The sequence below is a fragment of the Panthera pardus genome, unplaced genomic scaffold (genome assembly GCF_024362965.1).
Source record: "Panthera pardus isolate Hobbes unplaced genomic scaffold, ASM2436296v1 HiC_scaffold_25, whole genome shotgun sequence".
In the NCBI taxonomy this organism is placed as follows: domain Eukaryota; kingdom Metazoa; phylum Chordata; class Mammalia; order Carnivora; family Felidae; genus Panthera; species Panthera pardus.
The window spans coordinates 93,511,646-93,535,823 of record NW_026526821.1 but is presented as its reverse complement, the minus strand read 5'-3'; the positions used below and the strand labels follow the sequence as shown (position 1 = coordinate 93,535,823).

Here is a 24,178-nt window from a genome sequence, read left to right as displayed (position 1 = left end):
TATATGGGTAGAAAGAATTTCTGCAGCAGTATATGAGAATGCATCTTATTAGGTGAGGATATATTTAAATGCAGAAAAAGAAATGTACATGACAAGAAATAAAAGGTGAAACTTAATAGAAAATTCACAGAAAAAAAAGATTGGTTCACTATAATTTTCCTTTAAGGGAAATGGGATCAATTCATATGAACTCTCAATCATCAACAACTGATACAGAGTCACCTGAGAAATCTTAACAGATGGGAAAAGTGAACAAGAATTGTGGAGCTGACTCACATGATGGTAGAGCTATGTACAGAAAAATCATAACTCCTGTTGATGCAGTATCTGGAAATGTCCTATTTCCTTTTCTTCTCATGTTGTGTTTTATTGAACTGTTCCGTGAGATATTCAAATATCTTTCTAATAAATTGGCTTCCCTTCTCTTTTTTCATTTAAGTTAATCAGAGGAAACTTTTTGCTTTTTTACAATTAAAATTCAATTTTATATTAAAGATTTCACACAAACAGAAAATAATATAACACAAGCCCACGTTGCTTCTTACACTCCACTATTTCATCTTGGATTCCCCTTTATTCTAATAAATATACATATGTATATATAAAATCTATAAATATTATTTATATGTAATTTACATATATAATTCAGAATTTAAAGTTGAATGTTTTTCCACAGAAATTTCATGATCTTATTCTACTATATTATGGTCTCTACTTTTTTGGAAGCCTGTGATCAGTCTAATGTTTGTTAGGGATACAATTTCTTAACTTTCTTATCATTGCTAAGATTTTTCAATCTTATTAGGATTCTAAATATTCATTATGTAGTATCTCAGAAGAGACATTAGAGTTTGAGAGTTTGTCTATAATCAATTCTAGAAAATTCTCAGCAATTGTGTCTTTAAAGGTTGCCTATCCCATTTCTCATTTTCTGTATTAACTTTTCACTTATTTTTTTCTCAGTGCCTATATTTTTGCTTTCTGTAAGTATTATCTGTTTTTTTTTTTCTTCAAATTTTCCCATTTTCCTAAGCATGTAGTTCTTTTTTAAAGGGTGTCAATTAAGGGTGCCTGGGTGGCTCAGTCAGTTAAGCGTCTGACTTCAGCTCAGGTCATGATCTCACAGTCTGTGGGTTCTAGCCCCACGTTGAGCTCTGTGCTGACAGCCTGGAGCCTGCTTCAGATTATGTGCCTTCCTCTCTCTCTCTGCTCCTCCCCAACTCATGCTCTGTCTCTCAAAAATAAATAAATGTTAAAAAAATAATTTTTAAAAAAGGGTATCAATTACCTTTTGAAGTTCTTTTATACATTTTCACATTCATATCTTTTGCTCTTTATGCTTTATTACTTGAAGACCTCAGCACTCTGATCCTGCAGTGCTTTATGCCTGTGTCTTCATCACAGCAGATTATTTCCCCATATCTTTCATGATTTCATGCTGTGAAGTCATGGTTTGGACGGTGGCAGGAGACAAGCACCCCTTAGGACTGAATTCATAAAGCAGATCTACTAAGGGATTAATGTTTGCTTCCTAAAAAGCACTCTGGTGATATTACCTACCTAGAACTAATCATTGTGTTAATTTCTCATGTTTAGGATTGTGAATCAACATGGGTATCATAAAATCATTCCTAAAACTGATGGCTGCATGAGCTGTGGGATTACATATTTTAGGAGAAATTTTCTTTTCCAATGAGACCAGACAGAGACAGACAAGCTTCCGTGTCATCACCCTGTGGTGGAGGAGGAATTTTTTTTCTATTTCCCCATTTCTCTCTGGGAACAATCAGCTTTGTTCAGTCATCACAGTTCCAACTGTCTACCCTCTCTCTACTCGTCACTAAGCCCAAAGCCCTCAAGTTACTAAGACATGCAATTCCCTTCACCCCTTCACTCCAGTTTGCAAGGCAGCCGCGGATTGTTTCTATACTTATTCATGTGACTTTCAGTCACCTCTTCAATTATTATTGCTATTTTTGTCTTGCCTGTAATTTCTTTCTTTGTTTTGACCTTAGCTATACTTTTAAACATTTTTATTATGTATTTCTCCAGCATTTTTTTGCATGGCCTTAGTTCCCCATCGTGCTAGTTTTCATCTTGAGAATATACAGGACACAACATCATACCTAGATCTAGCATGGGGTATCTTTAACCATGCAACTTCAGATTTTACAAGTAAATAATATTTTAGAGAGATAGAGAGATGTAATGAATTCACTATTCTTTTAATATAGGAAAATATATTAATTGAGTGCCTTTATTTTCTTTCTACACACCTAACTCAGCTCAGTGTAACCAACATCTGAAACAGCCTCTTCTCCTTTAGAAGGAGTGAGCATAATTTATGTCAAAGCCCAACAAATATCCTTCTGTGCAGGTGAGACTCTAGTTACAGCTTGGCTAACAACAGATGGCATTATTTTAACACAGAGAAATGCTGAGTGAGACACTGATTCTCTCTCAAGAGTAGTGACAGCCTGAGATTCTTGGCTTAAATGAGACCCTGATGATTGGAATTCATAAACCTGGACAGGAGAGAGACTCATCTACTGCCAAGTGCATAAAACACCTTTAATTACAGTCACATTGCTGAAGGTTAAATAAGCCCCATGTAAGTAAAAATAAAAAGAGAAAAATAAATATTTTATTTATAAAAATCTATTTAATTATCACCATCTTTTGCCTCAATAGTATGAAAATTCTGGGGTTAAAAATACAGAAATAAATAATAAAGAACACATTGAAGCTGAGAAAAAAAATCAAAGCAGGTTTTAAGCACATTTATTTATCTCAGTTAGTGCTATGGCTCTACCTGTAAAACGTGCCCAGAATCTGGCTCTGTCTTAATTCTCATTTCCTTGATCTGATCTGATCTAAGACATGGTCATTTCTTACTAGTACCATTGCAATAACCTCCCACTGGTCTCCTAGCAAGCCCCATTCTCTAGTCTATTTTCAACATACAATCTTTTTTCATTTTATTTTTAATTTTCAAATGTGCAAAGAAGAATATAAAATTAATCACCATGTATCCGTCATCAGCCCTCAACAATTCACATTTTGGCAATTTTGTTTCATCTACACCATCTTTCCTTCCTCCGCTTCCCAGTCCCTAGCAATTCTTTGAAACCTGGAGTCAGATCAAGTAACATGTCTTCTAACAACTTTCCAAAGGATTCCAAACTCACAGAAATGGGAGAGAAGCCCTGGCCCTGCCTGGGCTCACGTTCCTTCTCCATAACCTTCCATCACCAGCATCATCTCTCTACTCTCTTCCTTCCTCAGAGGCCACCTGCCCCCTCCTGGTGGCTGGAACACTGAGGCCTGCTCCCACCTTAGAAATCTTCATTTGTTGCCCACTCTGCTTAAAACTCTCTCTCCTCTCCCACCTCCCACCCCTCTGCAAACAAGAGTTTTTGAGACAATGTAACTTGTGAGACATTTTCTAGGTATTCCATTTAAAATGATAATCCACCCTAAACCACCCACCAGCACACCTTACCCTGTCTTGTCTGCTTTATTCTTCACCATAGCACTACTTTGTTTACTAATGTAGCTTCTATGAAGATATATATCTAGCCTTGTATGTAAGTGGTACTTCATAAATATTTTTTGAATATTAACATTGACTACATATATCAAAGTCTTGAGTGAATCTGAAATGCTAAGCATGTTTTAATCAATGACATAACATGCTATTTTTATATTTTTAAAAAATAGTTTAAATGTGCAGCTGTGTTATAGCCTAAGAGGCTATGTTACAGCCTAAGTGAAACCTTCTCTGTTCCTGTCAGCCATGCTAGTGACAGCATTAGATTCCCTGAGAGAAACCAACTTCTTAGGAGTGTGGTATTTTGTTCCACTTAAGAGTGCCAAAGTCTGTGCTAGGAGGGAAGCATGATATGATGGTAAATATTTAACAACCAGCTCTCTGAGGGAGAATAAACAGCATGATTTAAAAAAGTTAATTTCAAAGGCATATACACATACTACCACCATAGCCAATTCAAGCTACCAATGTGAAACCCCAGAATATGGATTTGGGAAGAGATGTCCTGCAGCATACCATTTTAGAACATTTCTACCACATACATGTGATAGATTCAAGAAACCTCAAGGATCTAGATGAGGTATCAGCAAGTGATGGGCTGTGGTCCAAATATGGCTTGTCATTTATTTTTGTAAATAAAGTTTTATTGAACACTGACAAAGCCATTCATTCATGTATTGCCTATGTGAAAGCTTTCATGCTACAAAGACAGAATTGAGTAGTTGTGATGCAGACTGTATAGCCTACAAAGCTCAAAATATTTCCTATCTGGCCCTCTACTGAAAACATTTACCACCACTGGTCTAGACTATAGAATACAGTAAAGTAATTAAGCATTGGTGGGTTTGTTTATTTGTTTTTAATATATTTGTTTACTTCTAAGTTTATATATTTTAATAATGGCTGTGTTTATCTCACAAAATTCTTAAACATTTAATAACTGGCTCTCGCAAGTCAATACTAGCCAGAGTCAACACACAACTGAGCAGGACTTCTTTTTATTCTTTTTTTTGTTTTTATTATTATTTTTTGGAGGGGCAGAGAGGGAGTGAGAGAATCTTAAACAGATTAAGCCCCAATATGGGGCTTAATGTCACTACCATGAGATCATGACCTGAGCTGAAATCAAGAGTCAGATGCTTAATGTTAATGACCAACCCAACCCAGCACCCCAAGGAGAACTTCTTAAACCCATTTTCTTTAACTAGTCCTATCAGCTAACCCAATAACATTTTGATAAGCTTAGTACAATTATATAAAATAAGTTTGCTTAGAATATACATGTTAATCCTACTAGGGGATTTAGCAATGAAAAAGAAAGACAGAAGCTAAAAGGTGTCATTTAAATGGAGAATGACTGATGAGAGGAAGGAGACACAGGAAAATGTGGGAACAGATTAGTTTAATCAGAAGTAATGGCAAATGCAGAGGGCCTGAGATTGAATCCAGTTAAATATTTCTTGAATGAGAGAAGGAAAGCCATAATGACTCAAGTATGGTACGGGATAAGTGGATGACAAAAGAGATGAAGTCTGAAGGGTAAATGGGTACTCTGTACGCAATGAGTTTTAAAATTTTGCTTAGTATAATCAACAATGACTGAAAAGTTTTCAGCTGAACTACCACCTAATCTGATTTGAATCTTCCTGGCTGTGTGGAAAAGGAGCAGTGCAGGGCAACAATGATGTTAAAGAGACTCCTTCAGAAGACTGTTGACCAGCTAAGGATGAGTTGGGGTAAAGCTGTTAAAGTAGAATAGGCAAGAAATGATCAAATTCAAGATATACTCAGGTACATTTTAAAAGTTAAAGTCTTTTGTTTCAGTTATCGCCCTATGAATTCACTAAATAGTCACATTATTGTAATTACCGAACACTTCCTAGTAGTATTCACTTCACCTCCAAACAGTTCACGTGAGCATAGAGCAGACTCTAACCTACATGGTGGACATCAGGTCTTGTCATTGCTTTCCATTCATATAAGCCAAACCTCACCTGGCCCTGCTTACGTATTTGGCAAATTCTTCCCCACAGTACCCCTTCTCAGGCCAATTCCAGAAAAAAACCCACAATATGAATTGTTTGTATGGAATACAAATATGTAACCAAGATTAAATTCCACAGGAAAATCCCCAGCTAGCCCTTTCGGCTACAGTGTGAGAACAGAGGAAGAAATGCTCCTTTTAGTTTTTATATTGCCATAAATTGTAATTGTAATGCAAATTGTTGGAGACAAATCTAATTTGTTGGAGGAAAGATCAGAGGGTGATTATGTACCATATATATACATATATGTATGTATATACATATACATATATATATATATATATATATATATATATATATATATTCTTTCCCTTATAAAGAGGTCAGCTTGCCATTATTCTTGTCTTGTGGCCTCTTCTCAAGGAAATACAGAGGAGACAGAACTTCCTTTGTTACAGACTCTCAGTTATTTCTTGAATACTATGGTGCAAGCTCAGACATTCAATTTATAAAAATTTCCTAACCCCCACTGCTCAACCACAACAACTGAATTCCTTTATGTGGACAGTGAACACTTTACTCAGAGAGTTACGGGTGGAGTGAATTTTAGTGGTTATCCTCCAGGGCCTCATCTACTCTGTATCTTCTCTTGTGGGCTATTGTTGATCAATGATCTACACCACCAAGTATCATGACATAGTATTGATCAAGAGCCTAGTTAAGCATGGTTAAGTGTGGGAGACACCTAGGTTTGATTTCTAGTTCTGGTGCTTTCTAGCTGCATAACCTTGCTGTGCTGCCATTTCTTTATATCCCACTTCATGGTTTTCTTATATGTATAAAATGAAATAAAAGTCACATAGTACAAGATAAATAATACATATTTTTATATTTGCTCTTAGGTAAAAGATAGGGCAAAGTCAGAGATTTCATAGATCCAATATAGAAAATATGGTCAGGTTAATTATCTTCACAAAAGTAAGGGATATAAATAATTCTGAGATAAAAGGAAAAAGCTAAAATGACAATAATAGGGGAGTGGGAAGGAGTTAAGTGTTCCTGTAATTATGTCTCCTGGCTGTCATTGTAGTTCCACTCTAAAATTATCCTCTCCAGGCGCACCTGGGTGGCTCAGTCGGTTGTGGGTCCCACTTCGGCTCAGGTCATGATCTCGCAGCTCGTGAGTTCGAGCCCCGCGTCAGGCTCTGTGCTGACAGCTCAGAGCCTAGAGTCTGCTTCTGCTTCTGTGTCTCCCTCTCTCTTTGCCCCTAACCCACTCACATTCTGTCTCTGTCTCTCTCAAAAATAAATAAACATTAAAAAAAAAATAAAATCATCCTTTCCAGTTGTTTTCAACAAAATCCCACCAAGGGAAATTCCCTATGGCTTTACTCAGCAGTGAAGATACTGGGTTCTTCCAGTCCTGTTCTAAGAAAGTAGCTACTCAACCACATGTGGCAACTGGGCACTTGAAATGTGGCTACTGCAACTGCAAGTCTTAACATTAAAAAAAAAAGTTCTATTGAAGTTTTATTGATATACAAAGAATTACACATACTGTGTACAATAATTGATGAGTTTGGACATATGCAAATGGAAGGTTTGAGTTTTAATTTTAATTACTTTGAATTATTTTACTTTATTATTTTTTTAAAAAAATGTTTATTTTGAGAAAGGGGGTGCAAGTGGGGAAGGGGCAGAGAAAGAGAGAGAGAGAGAGAGAGAGAGAGAGAGAGAGAGAGAGAGAGAGAATTCCAAGCAGGCTCCACGCTCAGCACTGAACCCAATGTGGTGTTCAATGTTCAATTTCAGGACCATGAGATTAGGATGTGAACCAAAATCAAGAGTTGGAGGCTCAACCGACTGAGACATCCAGGTACCCCTTACTTTCAATTATTTTAAAAATAAATTCAAAAACTGATATTCAATTCAGTAATTGGGAAACTTTAAGCTGGGAACAACTTGGTTATGTCAATCTGCTCCAATTGTAAATTTATGAAATCTAAATGTAGATCCTTTTTAGGAAGCTATCTGTACTATTCATTCTTTTTCTTTTTGCTCCCCTGACTAGATAATGTCAAAGGATCTATGAGGTCACTAATTTTTTCTTCTGATCTAAAAATAGTCAAACTCATAGAAAAAGAGAGTACAATGGTGATTGCCAGGGGCTGAGCGGAGGAAGAAATGGGAAATTGCTGTTCAATGGGTGGAAAGTTTCAGTTATGTAAGATGAACAAGTTCAGAGAACTGCTGTACAACATTATGCCTATAGTTAACAACACTGTGTTTAAAACTTTATAAATAGGGGAGATCTTATATTAAGCACTCTTACCTCAAAAAATAAACCACATGTGGATCAAGTATTTCAATAAAAACTTAGTGTTTAAATTGAAGTGCTAAGTGTAAAATACATCACATTTTTAAGATTCAGTACAATTAATGTAACACAGCTTGATGGTATTTTAATTTTAAATGTTTATTTTTGAGAGACAGAGAGAGCATGAGCAGGGGAGGGGCAAAGAGAGAGGAAACAGAGGATCCTGAGCAGCTCTGTGCTGACAGCAGAGAGCTCAATGTGGAGCTTGAACTCATGAACTGTGAGATCATGACCTGAGCCAAAGTCGGATGCCTAACCAACTGAGCCACCCAGGCACCCTGAGGGTAGTTTTTAATGTATTGATTATTTATGGAAATAATCATAGTTTGAATACTTTAATATAAATCAAATATATTTGTAAAATTAATTTCAACTGTTTGTTTTTACTTTTTTCAATGTAGCTATTTGAAAATTTAGCATTACATTGTGGCTTACATTACATTTGTGTATATACATACATACATATATATATATATATTTTCTCTATTTTCCATGTGATAACACTGCTCAGCTCTTCGTAAGAAGATAATAGGGGATTTTTTATTCCATGTGCTTTAACGGGATGGACTTTTATGCCTTTTGGAATTGAAATATGAAAGCAAATCTAGTTTAAGCTGGAATTGGAATATTTTCTACACATGTTTTGTCGAATTAAACTATCTCTAAGTCTGAAGAAAGGTGGAAATTACTCCATTCATACTCTGATCTAAAAAAGAAATCTGCAGCAATGCCAACAATATTCACTTTACCTTTGCTGGAACAAGCACATCAAGAGGAAAACGACCATCTCCAAAGGCAGCTCATTCTATTTTATATAAGTGTTAATTCTTAGAAATGTCTTATTTATAACAAAATATTTAATTTTTAGTTATTGCTCCTTAGTCTGGAAAAATTAGGAATTGATTTAATTCCTATTTCATGTAGCACCCCTTTCATATAGCTATCATCCATCTGTCTCGAAGGCAAGTAATGATATTACAGCACCCTTACAAGCAGCAGCCCATTCCATTCCCAAGCATGGTGCCTTTTCCCCAAAGCTTATGTGGGCAGTCTGATCCTTTTTCATTGTAAAACTCATTTTGCAAAGCTCTCATTATTTGGAAAATCTCATTTCTAGAATTTGATGTCTCATCTTTTTCTTCCCCCCATTAGTAAATAAGAACCTTCCTAACCATAAACTATTTTATGGCTTTTTTTCCAAAATGGTTCATTCTCATAATCATTGCTGTATTTTACCTCTGAGCTGTATTGGTGATTTTTCTGTCAAGTCTTGTGGTCTTTAGCATGATTCCTATGATCCTTTTAATCTATTTTCCATTGATATTCCCCAAAATATCCTTAGGCACGTTTGCATTATTTTGGTATATTATTTTTCTTATTTTTTTCCTTAATATGTGTTCCTTTTTTTCTTTCTTCTTTCTTTCTAACTTCCTTGGTATTAATGTTTGGTGCTCTAAAAGTCTGCCAGTACTCCGTAATCATTATGGAAAACTAAAATACAACCAATAAAAGGAAACAAAGAAAAAGTATCAATAGTTCTGTAATACGGATAAAGTCATTTTTAATGTTTTAGATAATATCTAGTAAATTCTTATCTGTAGATACAATTTAACGTACATTCTAATAAATTCTAAATGAGATTTTGCTATCCCTATAACTTAGTACCGGTTTTATGTACTAATCAGACACACTAAACAACTGTAAAAACTGGTAAATGTACACTTGCAGTTATTATGTACTGATTACATGACACAATGTTTTAATCTGTTCAAAATTTAGGTGGCATTTTTTCTTGTTTATAAGCAACACTGTGAGAAACATTAATTTTAACATATTTTGCACAGTTTAAAACACCTGCCTTGGGGCGCCTGGGTGGCTCAGTTGGTTAAGCATTTGACTTTGGCTCAGGTCATGATCTTGTGGTTCGTGGGTTCTAGCCCCGCATCCGGCTCTGTGCTGACAGCTCAGAGCCTGAAGCCTGTTTCAGATTCTGTGTCTCCCTCTTTTTCTCTGCCCTTTTCCGCTTGTGCTCTCTCAAAAATAAATAAACATTAAAAAAAATAAAAACAAAACAGCCTTTAGGATGATTCCTCAAACATAAAATTGATGAGTAACAGATCTGGGAATTCTTTAGTCTTTTAATATTCACTGTTAAAATTCTCTCTAGTAAGGTTATATCAATTTCTAATCCAACCTGTTTGGTGTTGAGGCACTAAGAACACATCATATCATTCTTCTACAGCTTTACAAATCTGATAGAAAATAATGTTAGTTTGATGTTGTTGTAACTAATACCATCAAACATTTTTGTTCAAATATTTGTTGGCCATGTAAAAAGGCTGTTTTGGATTTGTTTTATGACTGCACATTTTCATTTGGGTGTTTTCTAAATAGATTTGATTGAATCTTTTATTGTAAATATTATTATCAGTGGTGATTTGAATCCATAAGCCATTTGTTACTTTAATATTTTGTTATTGTTAAATTTTCACAATTTTACATGGTCAAATCTTCTCTTTTTTCCAATTCTAATGTTTTTAAAACTTTAATGAGGTAGTTGGTGAACAATGAGGATAAAGAGTGCCATTTAATAAAATGGCACAAAAATCCATACAATGGGCATATTTTATTATACAAGTAATCATCTTATTCTTGATACCTTCACTTTAAAGTAGAAGGTGGAAGGATGTTAAGCAAATATTATAACCATCTTTTTTATCTTCTCGCATGCATTTATTAAAATTAAAGTTGTGGCCTAATTAATGTTTAACTATTAAAAATAATTTTGTTCATTTCTGTTCTTATCAAATGCATAATACAGTTTTGGGTAAACTATTATAGGTTAAATGCCTATTATTCAGATGAATCTGTATTAGCTAGGCATGAACATCTATAGGCATTGATGTTTAGAGACTGTTGAAGGTAATATATTTTTGCTATAATTACAGAAGCCAAATATCTTTGGTTATACATAAATGTGTTCTTGAAGGCCACGTGCAATAGATGAGATACCAATGAAACGTAGAACTTATAATTTCTTCTCTGGATCATAACCTTGTTTTGCAATGCAAAAGAAATGGATACCACTGTAAAAATATAAGTTTGACCACCTACAACTAAATGGCCCCTGTTAAATGTTTTATAATCTAAAATGCAATTGTGAAAGTTGAAATACTTAAAACAGGCAAAGGTCAATATTCTTGCAAATTTTATTTTAAAACTTGCAATTAGTCTTGCACATAATGCAATTGACTTCTATCATTGACTAGAACCTCACAAAGAGAACCAATAACCTCTTATTATTTGTCCTGTTATTCAATATTCCTATTTTTATTACTTTCATTAAAGTCTTCATGTTTCTTATCTTTATTATTGGAAGAACCATTGAATGAAAGTGAGAAACAGTGAGATGCTCAGATATAGTGTGAGATCTAAAAAAGAGTGGTTTACAGAATCTACAGTAAAAGACTTGTATTAATAATGATGAATTTCGCTTCCCTTTTGCAGCCATTGCTGGAGCTGTAGCGGCCAACATGAAGTTCAATCTGTTTGTGACCTCTGACTGGAGCAAGAACCGTAAAAGGCATTTCAGTGCACCTTCCCACATTCGCAGGAAGATTATGTCTTACCCTCTTTCCAAAGAGCTGCGACAGAAGTACAACATTCGATCCATGCCCATCCAGAAGGACGATGAAGTACAGGTTGTGTGAGGACACTACAAAAATCAGCAAATTGGCAAAGTAGTCCAGATTTACAGGAGGAAATACGTCATCTACATTGAATGAGTACAGCGAGAGAAGGCCACTGGCACAACTGTACACGTGGGCATCCACACCAGCAAGGTGATTATCACTAGACTAAAACTGGGCAAAGACCGCAAAAAGATCCTTGAATGCAAAGCCAAATCTCGCCAAGTAGGAAAGGAAAAGGGCAAATATAAGGAAGAAACAATTGAGAAGATGCAGGAATAAAGTAATCTTCTATATGACATTAAATGGAAACTGTTACAATTAAAAAAAAAATGTTGAATTTCATAGAAATGTAATAAAAAGTAAGCACGAGGGGCGCCTGGGTGGCGCAGTCGGTTAAGCGCCCGACTTCAGCCAGGTCACGATCTCGCGGTCCGTGAGTTCGAGCCCCGCGTCGGGCTCTGGGCTGATGGCTCGGAGCCTGGAGCCTGTTTCCGATTCTGTGTCTCCCTCTCTCTCTGCCCCTCCCCCATTCATGCTCTGTCTCTCTCTGTCCCAAAAAAAAAAAAAAAACAAAAAACAAAACGTTGAGAAAAAAAAAAAATTTAAAAAGTAAGCACGAGAAAGACCCCCAAGATCTAAGATTTTGGTCTCTGTTCTGAGTCCAGAATTGGTCATAACTTTCATGAAAACAATCTTTTAAAAGTACAAATTTGGGGTGCCTGGGTGGCTCAGTCAGTTAACCCTCCGACTCTTGATCTCAGCTCAGGTCAGGATCTTGTGGGTTCGTGAGGTTGAGCCCACTTTTGGCTCTGTTGTCAGCACTTGGGATTCTCTCTCTCTCCCTTTCTTTGTGCCCCTCCCTTGCTTGTGCACACTCTCTCAAAATTAATAAAGTTTAAAACAATAAAAAAATAAAAAATATATATACATTACACCTCCCCCTCCAATTAAGCCCACCAATTGTTTTCCATCTCCTCTAGAACAGTATCTGAACTCCTTACCTTTACACATAAGAACATCCCTCATTTATTCATCTCCTCAATCTTATTCATCAGCACTTTCAAGTTATACTTTTTTTCCTTCCAGTTCCATCAGAATTATGTACAACTCTCTAATTGTAATACACATGTTAATCCGAACATTTCCCCCCATTTCTAATCTTAAAAACTCATCTGTGTGACCACGCTTTAGAGAGTCCTCATCTCTAAAACATTCCCTGATATCCTCAGGCCCTAGCAGAGTTAATCACAGTTTTTTTCCACTTCCTGCTGCCACTTTCTACCCTCACCCCTCTAATTCCACTGTACTTATCATTCTTTGGTTATAGTTGTCTCTCATAACACACTGTGAACTCTTTGAGAGCAGGAACTGTGACATATTAATCTTTGTATTTACAACACTTAACACAGTGCCTGGCATAAGGGAAGCATCTAATAAATATTTGTTGGATAAATAAAAAATGAATGAATAAATGAATGAGAAAGTAACTGCTCTTAAAGACCTTGGGAAAATAAAATGACTTTTGAAGTAATCCAAGTTATATGAATAGCACACACAATTTGGTCTTCAGTGTTCCTTTGCCACAAAATTTGATTTAATGTCAAGAGAGGAAAGTGGCTATGGTGGCTTATTTCATTGACTAAGCATTTTTGGGGCCAAAAGAAAGCAGATGTGACCATTTAGGAGGGTATTTATCTTACAAAGGGCATTAGGACTGTAGAGAAAAGGCTATGAAATCACTCTTTTCAAAGAACACAGAAGTGAATTGACGAGGGGTTTAGTAAGTGGCAATTTTGTAGCTGGCTGTGTTCCTCCAGTTTGTCATTGTCACTGGAGAAGTTGCCAAACCACAGCTCTATCCCAGGATGAAATTAAATATAATTTGGTTAACTGAAAATAGTCAATATTCACAAATGCATAGAGACACTTATAGCTATACCCTAAGTTAAAATGCCAGGTTGATTGCATTCCAATCATAAATTAACAAGTGTTATTATTAGCTGTTCCAGTAAAATAGAATTTATATCACCATACATATTAGACACTTTCTAAAGATAAGAAAGTAGCCCTTTTTCTTTTTGTTTTGTTTTTTTTACTTTTACTCTGACACTATCATCAACAACAACAAAAACAAAATTAGGGAAGAATATACACAAAAATTTAAAATATTGATTTTATGTGAAGAATTATTATTAATATAGAAATAAAGGGACATGGCTGAAGAATAAAGGGCTTCTGCATCTGTTCTCTCTCCTTTCTCATTCCAAACTAGTATCCTAACTAGTGTTCCTAACTAGATTCAGTGAAGAACTATAATGTACTGAATGCCAAATCCTTGGTTTATTGAATTGTCCTCTTTTTCTCTTGGCTAAAAGCTTTTGTGGTGGAGCTAAAGCCCCAGCAAACTGCATTTTTCTCCTCATGAATAAGTTCAGGTAAAAGGATGCTGCATTTTCTGGGACTCCTTTCTGCTTCTTTTCCAGGAAAGGTGAGGAATAAAAATTCTTCCTATCTACATGAAAAATTGCAATGGGGGAAGATAATTTACTGAAATATTAGTGTGTATGTATTTTTTTTCTCTTACAGTTCTCTTCCCTTCCTGTCAAGAAGATGGACAGACACTTTTGTCATCCTTCCTGTAGAATTGGGTGGGTCTGACAAGGCTCAGGCATCATGCTTAAGGAGGGAAGGAACTAGACAGAAATAGAAATGTAATAGCTGGATATTTCAGAGACCAGGTGGGAACTGAGGTCTTCAAATCTGTGAACAAAGAGGTCTATATGCCAAGCCCAGGACTGTGGTGAGGAGGCACAACCTTGAAAATGCAAGGAAATCTGTTGATAACACCCTGGGGACAGGATCATAATTTTGTCTTCAAATTTATTATGGAGGTGGCACTACTTTTTAAACAAGGAAGGTCTCTTCAATGATGCCATCTTAGAAAAGGAAGGTATGTGTAGCAATTGTGGTAGGTTAGGGACATATATATATGTCCTTCCTGAAGGATGAAGTACCACTTTACAAGTTACTGAGGGTAGACAACCCATTGCTCTAATGGGATGAAGTGCTAGCGTCAGATTTACTTGATTTGAGTAAAATACAGTAATGCAACATTTCTGTGTCACCACCAAGTTTGTAGAAATGAGATTCATTCCTGAAAAATCAATTAAATAAGACTACTCATTTATAAAATGAAGGGATACTGGATACTAGAAGAACATATGCTTGAGATAGGGAGTGATGGGAAGTTTATCCCAGGGCAAGAGAAAGTTAAATCCTCACATTGGTGTTGATGAAGATGGCAGGGTGCAAGAAAACTTTGACTCAGGGCATTTTCCTTCTCCTACATCATACTTTTCTTTTTCCTTTCCAAAACTTTGTTTGTAGCTTTTCTGTGATTTTGTTCCCTCTTGGATTCTCAGATACACAGAATTTCCTTCCAACACAGTACCCAATGTCAGACCAAATGACTTTGTAAATAATTTAGAAATATGTCAGGATGATACCTGAGGAACTGCACCCAGGAATTCTGTTGCAGAACTGTCCTTAGGAGGCACACTGCCCTCTTACCTAACCTAGGACTTTGGAATATTGCTGGGCACAAGTTCTCCTCTGTGCAAGGACTGATATGTATAAATGTATAAACACTTTCAAGTAGATTACAAAAACACAAATGTACACGTGCCTGTGAGTTGCTATCCATTGAGAAACCATAACACATACAAATTAATAAATAGTAACTATGTTGACATTAGTATTCTTATATTTGTTAATTTAAACTGTTTTTTTTAAAACAATTCCTAACACATTGAAGTTCTATAAAAAAAATCAGAATTTTAGGACAAAAATGTAGCCTCTCAAGAGCTACAGACTTTGACAAAACCAAATTATTTATCTATGTCTAGTTTATCTGGCTGTGTCCATTTGGATCACCAGAACCTCAGGACAAAAGCAGTCAGACAGGAATTTTTTTGTTTGTGAATCAATATTTCCTGAATGCTTCAAGAGTGGCTTTTTATTTTATAGACTGACAAAACTATATAGTGAGCATAATTAAGTGTGTTTTTGGTAGACTTAATTTTATTCAACATGTACGTGTACATAACTTACTATGTTCTAGGTGTTGAACTCTGTGCTGGGGCTTCAGTGGTTAAAGTCACAGATCCTTCTGGCACGGAGTTGCAAGTTTAACAAGAATTATAAATATAACTATCATCATAAATTTAATCATAATTATAAATATATGGCAATTATAACTGTGACTGTAATTATGACTATAAATATACCTACAATTATAGCATTTACTATTTAAAATTATTTATAACTACTAATAAAGGATCCACAGAAAATTTGGTGTGTGTTATCCCTCACCAAGAATTAGATATAACCCTTAATAATTGGATAAGGAATTCTAGTTAGGGGTATTCTGTTTGGAAAAAGTGTTTTTCTCCCAAAGATGGGGACTCCTCCTGTACATTCTTCATCTCCTGTCCCATGTGTCTGTGCTGGAACATTGGCCTCTTGCTTCAGAGCACTTATTTCTAAACACAGATGACTTCTAGGCTCTGCTTGTTTAATTCCATGAGTAACATCGTGAGCTACCATGTAATTATCTCAGAAAACAATATTTTATTTCTAGGGTCTCTGTGGAAAAACAATGTTTTTTTCATTCGGATCCACGCTACTTAGTTGTGTGATGAGAAGGATATGATAAACCCCTTTGCATGAGAAAAACTATCTCCCGCTTAAAGTCAGGGCTGAAAACTGATTGTTTCCTTGAATAAGAGTAAGATCTCTCCCATGTAGCACTGATAAGTCATCCAGGAGTATCAACCTGGATGGTATTTTTAATAATGCCTTTATTCCAAGTATTACCGAAAGTCAAAAATACCACTTGCCTTTATTTTAGACTTTATGAACACAATTTGACGTGCTTATACCCTCTGATAAAGATGGCAGACTTCAGGTAAGTGAAACATTAGTTCGTGTGGTTTGAAAGTCAAAGCTTGATTACCACAGTATGTATACTGGAATATTTATTTGCCTCCGAGATAAAAACATGAAATGAAAGGAGGGGCAGATATATGTAACAATTGCAAGTCCAGATTTGAGTAATTAAAGTTAGAATGAGAGAAAGAAAGATAATTGTAATAATGACTTATAGTGTATAAGATGTTTTTATATAACATCCTCTTTCATGCAAAGAGCAAGAGAGTCTATGAAAAGTGGCAAGAGAAAGCATATAGGAACAGAAAAGAGATTGTGTTGGGCGGAGGTGGTCAAGGAAACACAGATAAGATTTAAGTTTAAAAGGAAGAACATATCAAGTAAAAGAGTAATGTGAACAAAACCTGAGGCAGGAAATCAAAACTGTGTATGGCAGAATGCATAGTACCGTTTACGTAGGGTTTTATAGAGTGTATAAATAATAGAATTCTGCTGTTAAAAGAGATAACTTGTAAAATATAAGCCAGAAATATTTACCTCAGATTATTTATAGCCATGAATGCCTGACTAAAGAATTCCGTTGCTACTCTCTTGGTTAATGGTTTTCAAACTTTTGTTATTCTTGCTCTTTTTTTATAGTTTTAAAGCTTCTTTTGAAAGAAAGTTTATGCAGAATTATAAACTATGAGAGAAGAAGAAAGGGAGGAAGGAACAGAGGGAGGGAGGTGGGGGGAGAAGGAGAGAGAGAGAGAAGAGAGAGTCCTGCCTTCTTAGCCACTCCTCAAGGGGCCCCACCTCACACTGATGTAACTCTAGGCTCCACAGAACAGTCTGAAAATCACTATTCTGGATAATCAAAAAGCTTTAATTTTTGTGTGTGTGAAGAAAATTTACTGTAATTAATAAAATGGAAACATAGATTTTTCTAAGACCAGTAAAGAAAGCAGAAATTCCCATTGGACTTCAAAGCTTCCTTTTCTATGGGTTAATCGTACCTACTAATGGGTCAGTCACCAGAGAGCACCAGTTATCCAACAGCTGCTCTTTACAGCCACAGCAATGGCACACACTAACTCTGCCAATTTGATACTTAATTTTACTGAGGATGAGAGTATAATGCAAGAGAAATAAATACAAAGACTATTGAAAAATCTACATGTTTAGTCTTACAAGATGTGCTCTAATTTTCTTCAGGTTATGATTTATTATGAGGACCTCTTCCTTCCTGACTCCCAGTCTTCCCACCTCCAAAAAATGGTGCCATCTGGACATCTGCTTCCCTCAAGGCACCAAGAGCTCCAAGAGACAGTGAAAGCTCCAGAGAATCAGGAAGTATGTTGCTCTACTGTGTACTTACCTTCTCAATTTCCATTTCCATCTGATACCTGAGCACTGAGAATTAATTTCACAACTGCAGGAAACCGCAGTGTTTAACATTAGCTGTTCATAACTTCATCTCAGACTAAAAATCATCTCAGTATCATTCAACATGCCCCAAATTCATTCACACCAATGTACCTTTTTATCATATAGAGGTAAGCAGAAGACAAGGAAACAGTACTCCAGGAAAGATGCCAGAGTCCAGAGAAGTTAGAGCATTAACTGATGTTGTAGCAGGAGTGGGAAGAAAAAGATAGGCAGGTTACATATCTGAGGAAGAATGGGCATATTTAGTGACTGCTGAGACATGGGTAGAGAAGGTGAAAGAAGCAAACAGATGCTCAGACCGCCAACCCTGAAGGCTGGAAGAAAGGGATGACAACTCTACAAATGAGATATTCAGAAGGGTGAAAAAGTTTGCGTGAAAGTGAGTTTAGTTTTAAATATGTTGATGACTTTGAGGTGTTGGTGAGAAGTCCACAGAGATTTGTCTTTCAAAAAATGAAAAATATGGGATTAGATTTCTTAAAATAAGGCTGGGCTGAAGATTAGTTCCCTGAGGACTTCATTTCAGAAAAGGCATTGAATGACCTCTATCTGGATCCTCTAAATAAGAACTCTATGACTCATGGTTTCAATCCATTTATATTGCCTAATTCATAATTTTTCATATCTACTTTCCTTACTAAAACATTCAAATCATAGCTTTGAACATAGAAAGAATGAGTTTTAATTTAGTTCTTGGAAAGAACAAGGTGCACTGACCATTGAAGTCTATCTAAAAAGAGCTATAAGAACTGAGAAATTGCATGCTTTGGAGATACTAGAGAAAATTGATTTTTTACTTGCTAACGTGAAGTGCACATTTTTGCTGAAAATACCCATAGCCTTAGCAGCAGAGTGGTAGCAAATGGTTTACTCAGATTTCTAGCACTTTAGCATTCATCAAACCTAGACAGCAAATTTTCGGGAATTTCCTAGATCCTTGGCAATGCACTTCCCCATTTTAACCAGGTGTTTCTACTTCTCTCTCATTTGTGGATTCAGGATGCTTGACTCTTTAATATTAGATCTTGGAAATGATAGGGAACAAGTAGTCTCTGACATAGAAGGCTTTTATATTGGCATCCAGCTCCATTCATATCCTGGTACTTGTGATTTTTAGGTGTATTCTTGCCTGTACTTTGATGAAAATCTGAACACCGTAATCACTTATTTCTTGCTTGCTTATTGAATTACTGATTTCTGTAATAGCCTTTGAGATATTAGATTCTTACAATAGTAGCTCCTTGTGCTACATTCTTCACAATTTTGAAAAATGAAATTAAATAAAATTAGAGATTCTATTTTGGTTCTTCATACATCCATATGTACATTTTGGTTCTTCATACATCCATATGTGCATTCTGAACCCTTTACAAAGCCTTGAACAGGTTTCAGGTTCACACTGAGGAAGGCCTTGGAAATACCGTGGATTTGCTCTGGAGCAGTATTTCTTAAATTTCTGTGATAAAGGGTCAGTTTTTATTTACTTTCCAATCTGTCACAGACTGAAACTTTTATATAATACCCTGTACACAAGACAAATCTACAGATCACATGCTTGAATGACATGGCAAAGTCAGGTTGCTATATATATTTCTAAAAATTGTTCTAAATTTCTAGTTATTCATTGTGAATCAGTAACAAACTTAAAAAAATAAAACATTAGTTATTTGTTTTTGTGGACAATCCCAGCCCATGAGCCAACATTTCAGTTGCACTGCATTTAGAATATATGCAAGTGTATTAAAGTTCCATCAATCTTAGAAGTGTTTTAAGGGTAAAAGTAAAAAAAGAAAAAAAGTACACCCAAGATCCCTCAAAGCTGTATTTACCATATTATTAAATGTCATTGTTTAGCTATTCCTCTCTGTAACCTTAATCGCTAATATCTTTGAATAAAATAATAAACAATAATTATATCTTGCACTATTTACTGAATGCTTACTATACACCAGGGACCAAGATAAACAATTTAGAGATCTTATTGCATTTAATGTTCACATCAACCTTATGAGGTAAGTAATTTATAGATGAAGACTTGAGGTATAGCAAAGTTAATTATCTTTTCAAAGTCACACAAGTTCACCACTACAGAGTAAAACCAGCCAAAGCATTTGCATCCCCCCAAATAAAAATTAATTAGATTACAACCTTGTCTATTCTCGAGCTCTGAGAATATACTCTGGGTATTGGGTTAGATTCACAGTTCCCAATTATCCTGTAAAAATTATTATAGACACAAATTCCAACCTGTAGGTCATTATACCATGGTCCTCTACATACTGATTATGGGTAATAAGCTGTAATTGACTCCAGAACCCAAGCAAATGCACAGAACTACAGAAGATGCAAGGGTCATTTGTGCACATATTATTCATGAACAACCATGGAGCAAGGAAGAAACCAAAATAAGATTAATCTCACTTAGATTTATATACTTTCCCTTAGGTTGACAGAGACAGATTATGAAATATTTTATGGTAGTCTTGAAATTTGACCATATATCCTCATCTCTCCAAAAATGTGCTGAATATGATTTCTCATTTTAATAGTTGATAAAGGGTGACACTCTTAATTTCATGAACTTCCCATTACAGGAAATATTCAATATAGTGTGAGTGGAGACTCTGTTTTTTGTTCTCCTTTACACATCTCTAATTATGAGACAAAACTCAGCAGTAGTTTGGACCCCTATAGCAAATAACAAAGTTTTATAGAGAAGTTAAATCCCTATGTTGTACACCCAAAACTAATGTAACATTGTATGTCAACTATACTCAAATAAAAACAAATAATAAAAAAAAAACAAGGTTTTAACAGTATAATGGAAACCATGAAAACATTTCATCCCTCAAATTCTGTCAGGGAATCCTGGGGAGATATGCACAACTAACAAAAAACGTGCATATTTGCCAAGGTCGGTTATTATTCTGTCTGTATTTTATTAGACTCACAAAATCGTATTTTAAACTAGTGGTGACACTAGTTGTCTAGTCTCCTGGAGACACTTTATAAAAACAAAGCATTTAAAAGCAGTAATGTGTTCAGGTAACTCTGTAAGTTACTTTTGTGTTTGTTTAGGTTTTCACAGGGCAACTTTAAACTTAAAATTCACCCAGCCAACTATGTGTATTTTAAATATTTTACAGGTAGGTGGCCTCCTGTATTTATAATAGTTGGCAGACTTGCAGCTCACAATGGTGGGTGGTAGGTGCTATGCTGACATTTGCAATCATTCTCTGAGGTACTGGTTCAAGGACAAAGCGTATCGTGAGGACATGCAGTCAGCAGCTGGTAGTCATGGAAAAAAGATTTTATCTTGTATTGTGTCACTTCCTTCTGGTATGTGGGTGAATTGGAAGGTGATGATGAATATGCAGTGGCTACTAACTGTCATCTAAATCCAGGTGTCAGGACAAGGTATAAGAGTGGAGGCAGATATGCTGATGTGTGTAACTGCATGTGCATTCATTATTATGCTCATTAATAGAGACTCCTCCTTCTCCTCTGTCTTAGTGCCAAACCTCTCCTCACTCTTCTCCTCTGTGCCCATATTTTCTTTTTTAGTTTAGTATACTTGGCATCCTTTCTGGTGTGGGGCATCAGTACATTCAGATTTCCAACTACCTCTCATAAAAATGCAAATGATCTTTAAAAAGTTCTCTACATGTGTGTACATACACATGATCCAATTCACAACTTGCAAAGACTTAGGATCCTATTGTGATTATTTAAAAACACATCCACAGATTTTTTTGATACTCTTATATTCAAAAAGAGAAGCATAATTCCCCTCTCCCTAAATGTAGGCCACATTTAGTGATTCACACTTAACAAATAGAAAGTGACAGAAAGAATGTGTGATGTCCAAGATTAAGACATAAAAGACATCATGTTTTTCTCCTCACTCTCTGGGATTACTTTCCAGCTGCCATGTCACGAAGACACTCAAGCAGCCCTATGGAGAGGCGCCCTAAGCAATAACCCTATGGCAACGTACTGAGCAAGGAGCTAAGGTGTCAGGCTAACAGCCCTGTGGGTTACCATCTTGGAAGCAAATTTCCAGCACTTGTCCACCCTTCAGATGACAGCAGCCCTGGCCAACTATGTGAGATCTTTAGCTTGAATCACTTATGTAGGCCCCTCTTGGATTTAAAAAAAATTTTTTTTTTAAAAACAGTAGACCCACAACATTACATTACTTTCAGGTGTACAACTTAATGATTTGACAGTTCTGTACTTTATGTTATGTTCACCACAGTGCAGCTACCATCTGTCACCATACAACACTGTTACAGCATCGTTAACTACATTCTCTATGCTGTACCTTTTATCCCTGTGACTTGTTCATTCCATAACTGGAAGCCTGAACCTCCCTCTCCCTTTCACCCATCCCTCTTTTGATTTTTGACTCTCATAAAATGTTTGAGAAAGTAAACATTTATTGTTTAAAATTTTTTTAAATGTTTATTCATATTTTGAGAGAGAGAGACATAGCACAAGCAGGGAAGGGGCAGAGAAAGAGGAAAACACAGAATTTGAAGAAGGGTCCAGGCTCTGAGCTGTTAGCACACAGCCTGATGCAGGACTCAAACCCACAAACCACAAGATCATGACCTGGGCCAAAGTCAGTTGCTTAACCAACTAAGCCACCCAGGCGCCCCAGAAGATTTGTTGTTTTAAACTAAGGTAATTAATTCTAAGGTAATTTGTCTTGCAGCAATAAGTAATAGGTATGCCCATGCTTCCTTATGTAATCTGGTTGGACAGTGTCTAAGTCTATGTTATCCAGTGTGGCTAAGCCATTACAATGATTTTGACAAAACCACAAGGAAAGATGCAGAATGATGGCAAGGGCCCCCCGACACTAAAACATGCCTAACCACATGTCATAAGGTTCTGCCTGCAATGGCAATTTATTTTTGTAAATCATTCTACACTTAGTGGAATTCAATGCATAAATGTAAATACTAGGCAATGTGTCATTTGTTACTTTAGCTATTGTGTCTTGAACATCTACTATATGCCAGTATATATTCTAGATACAGTTAATCCAAAGATACAAAAACTAACATAATTGATCCCTTGCTAAAAAGATTATTTAGTTAAGGGATATGTAAACCTGCACAGTATTTCTTTTTAAAAAATTTTTTTTGATGTTTATTTATTTTTGATAGAACACAAGTGGCAGGGGAGGAGAAAACAGAGAAGGAGACACAGAATCTGAAGCAGGTTACAGGCTCTGAGCTGTCAGCACAGAGCCTGACGTGGGGCTCGAACTCACAAGTCGTGAGAACATGACCTGCGACAAAGTCAGTCACCCAACCAACTGAGCCACCCAGGTGCCCCATCCTACACAATATTTCTATTTGGAAAATGTAAAATACACCTACTGTAGAATGTATAGTAGCTCCTTCAATGGAAAATAATTGAAAGATTCAATCAATAATTGAATCTCCTTGCCTGTTTCTCTCTCCTCCTCTCTCTGTGCACGTACATGTGCGTGCGTGTGTGTGTGTGTGTGTGTGTGTGTGTGTGTCTGCATGTGTGTATGTATAGAGAATCATTTGTGTTCAGGAATCATCTACTCGTTTTGTCATTTCCTATTTCCTGGGGATATAATATTAGTATGGCTTCAATGCAGAAACAAGAACGATAAAACAAAATGAGCAAGATACTAGAGGTCATATACCTCAGCTATTCTCTAAATCTGCCCTTGACGAGTTATATGTCTTTGGGAGAGTCACAGTGTTTCTGGAAAACCTTTACACAGTAATGCTGTGGTGTGTGTGTGTCTCTCTCTCGCTCCCTCAAATTATTCTTGCTGAGTAAACAAGGGCACCATTATTCATAATTCCCAGTAGTGCTGTTTCAAGGGCTTTTTGTTTGTTTAAAAGTAAGGTGCAGTTGTTCATAAATCTATGTTTTAAAGTACTTCTCTAGCTTGTCTCTTGTGGCCATAGTGCCTCCATCTTTTCTTTTTATATTGACTTGTGCAATTACTCCCTCTTCTTTTCTCCAATCTTCGTAAGAATCGCATGGGGTGGAAAAGTTAACTGAAATGTGCACATATGCCATCCTCCATGACCTTACCTAATGCCACAAGAAAAATGTCGACAGTAGTCATAAACTGGATTTCTGATTTTCAGTTTTCCATCTTTAAAATGGGGTCATGTCCTCCATGAGTCAATCAACCACTACT

General features: G+C 36.0%; 1 pseudogene; it reads left to right on the top strand.

Annotated features, from left to right (window-relative positions):
- The first annotated feature begins 11,416 nt into the window (after positions 1-11,416).
- Positions 11,417-11,907, top strand: LOC109264786 (60S ribosomal protein L26-like; annotated as a pseudogene).
- Positions 11,908-24,178: the final 12,271 nt, after the last annotated feature.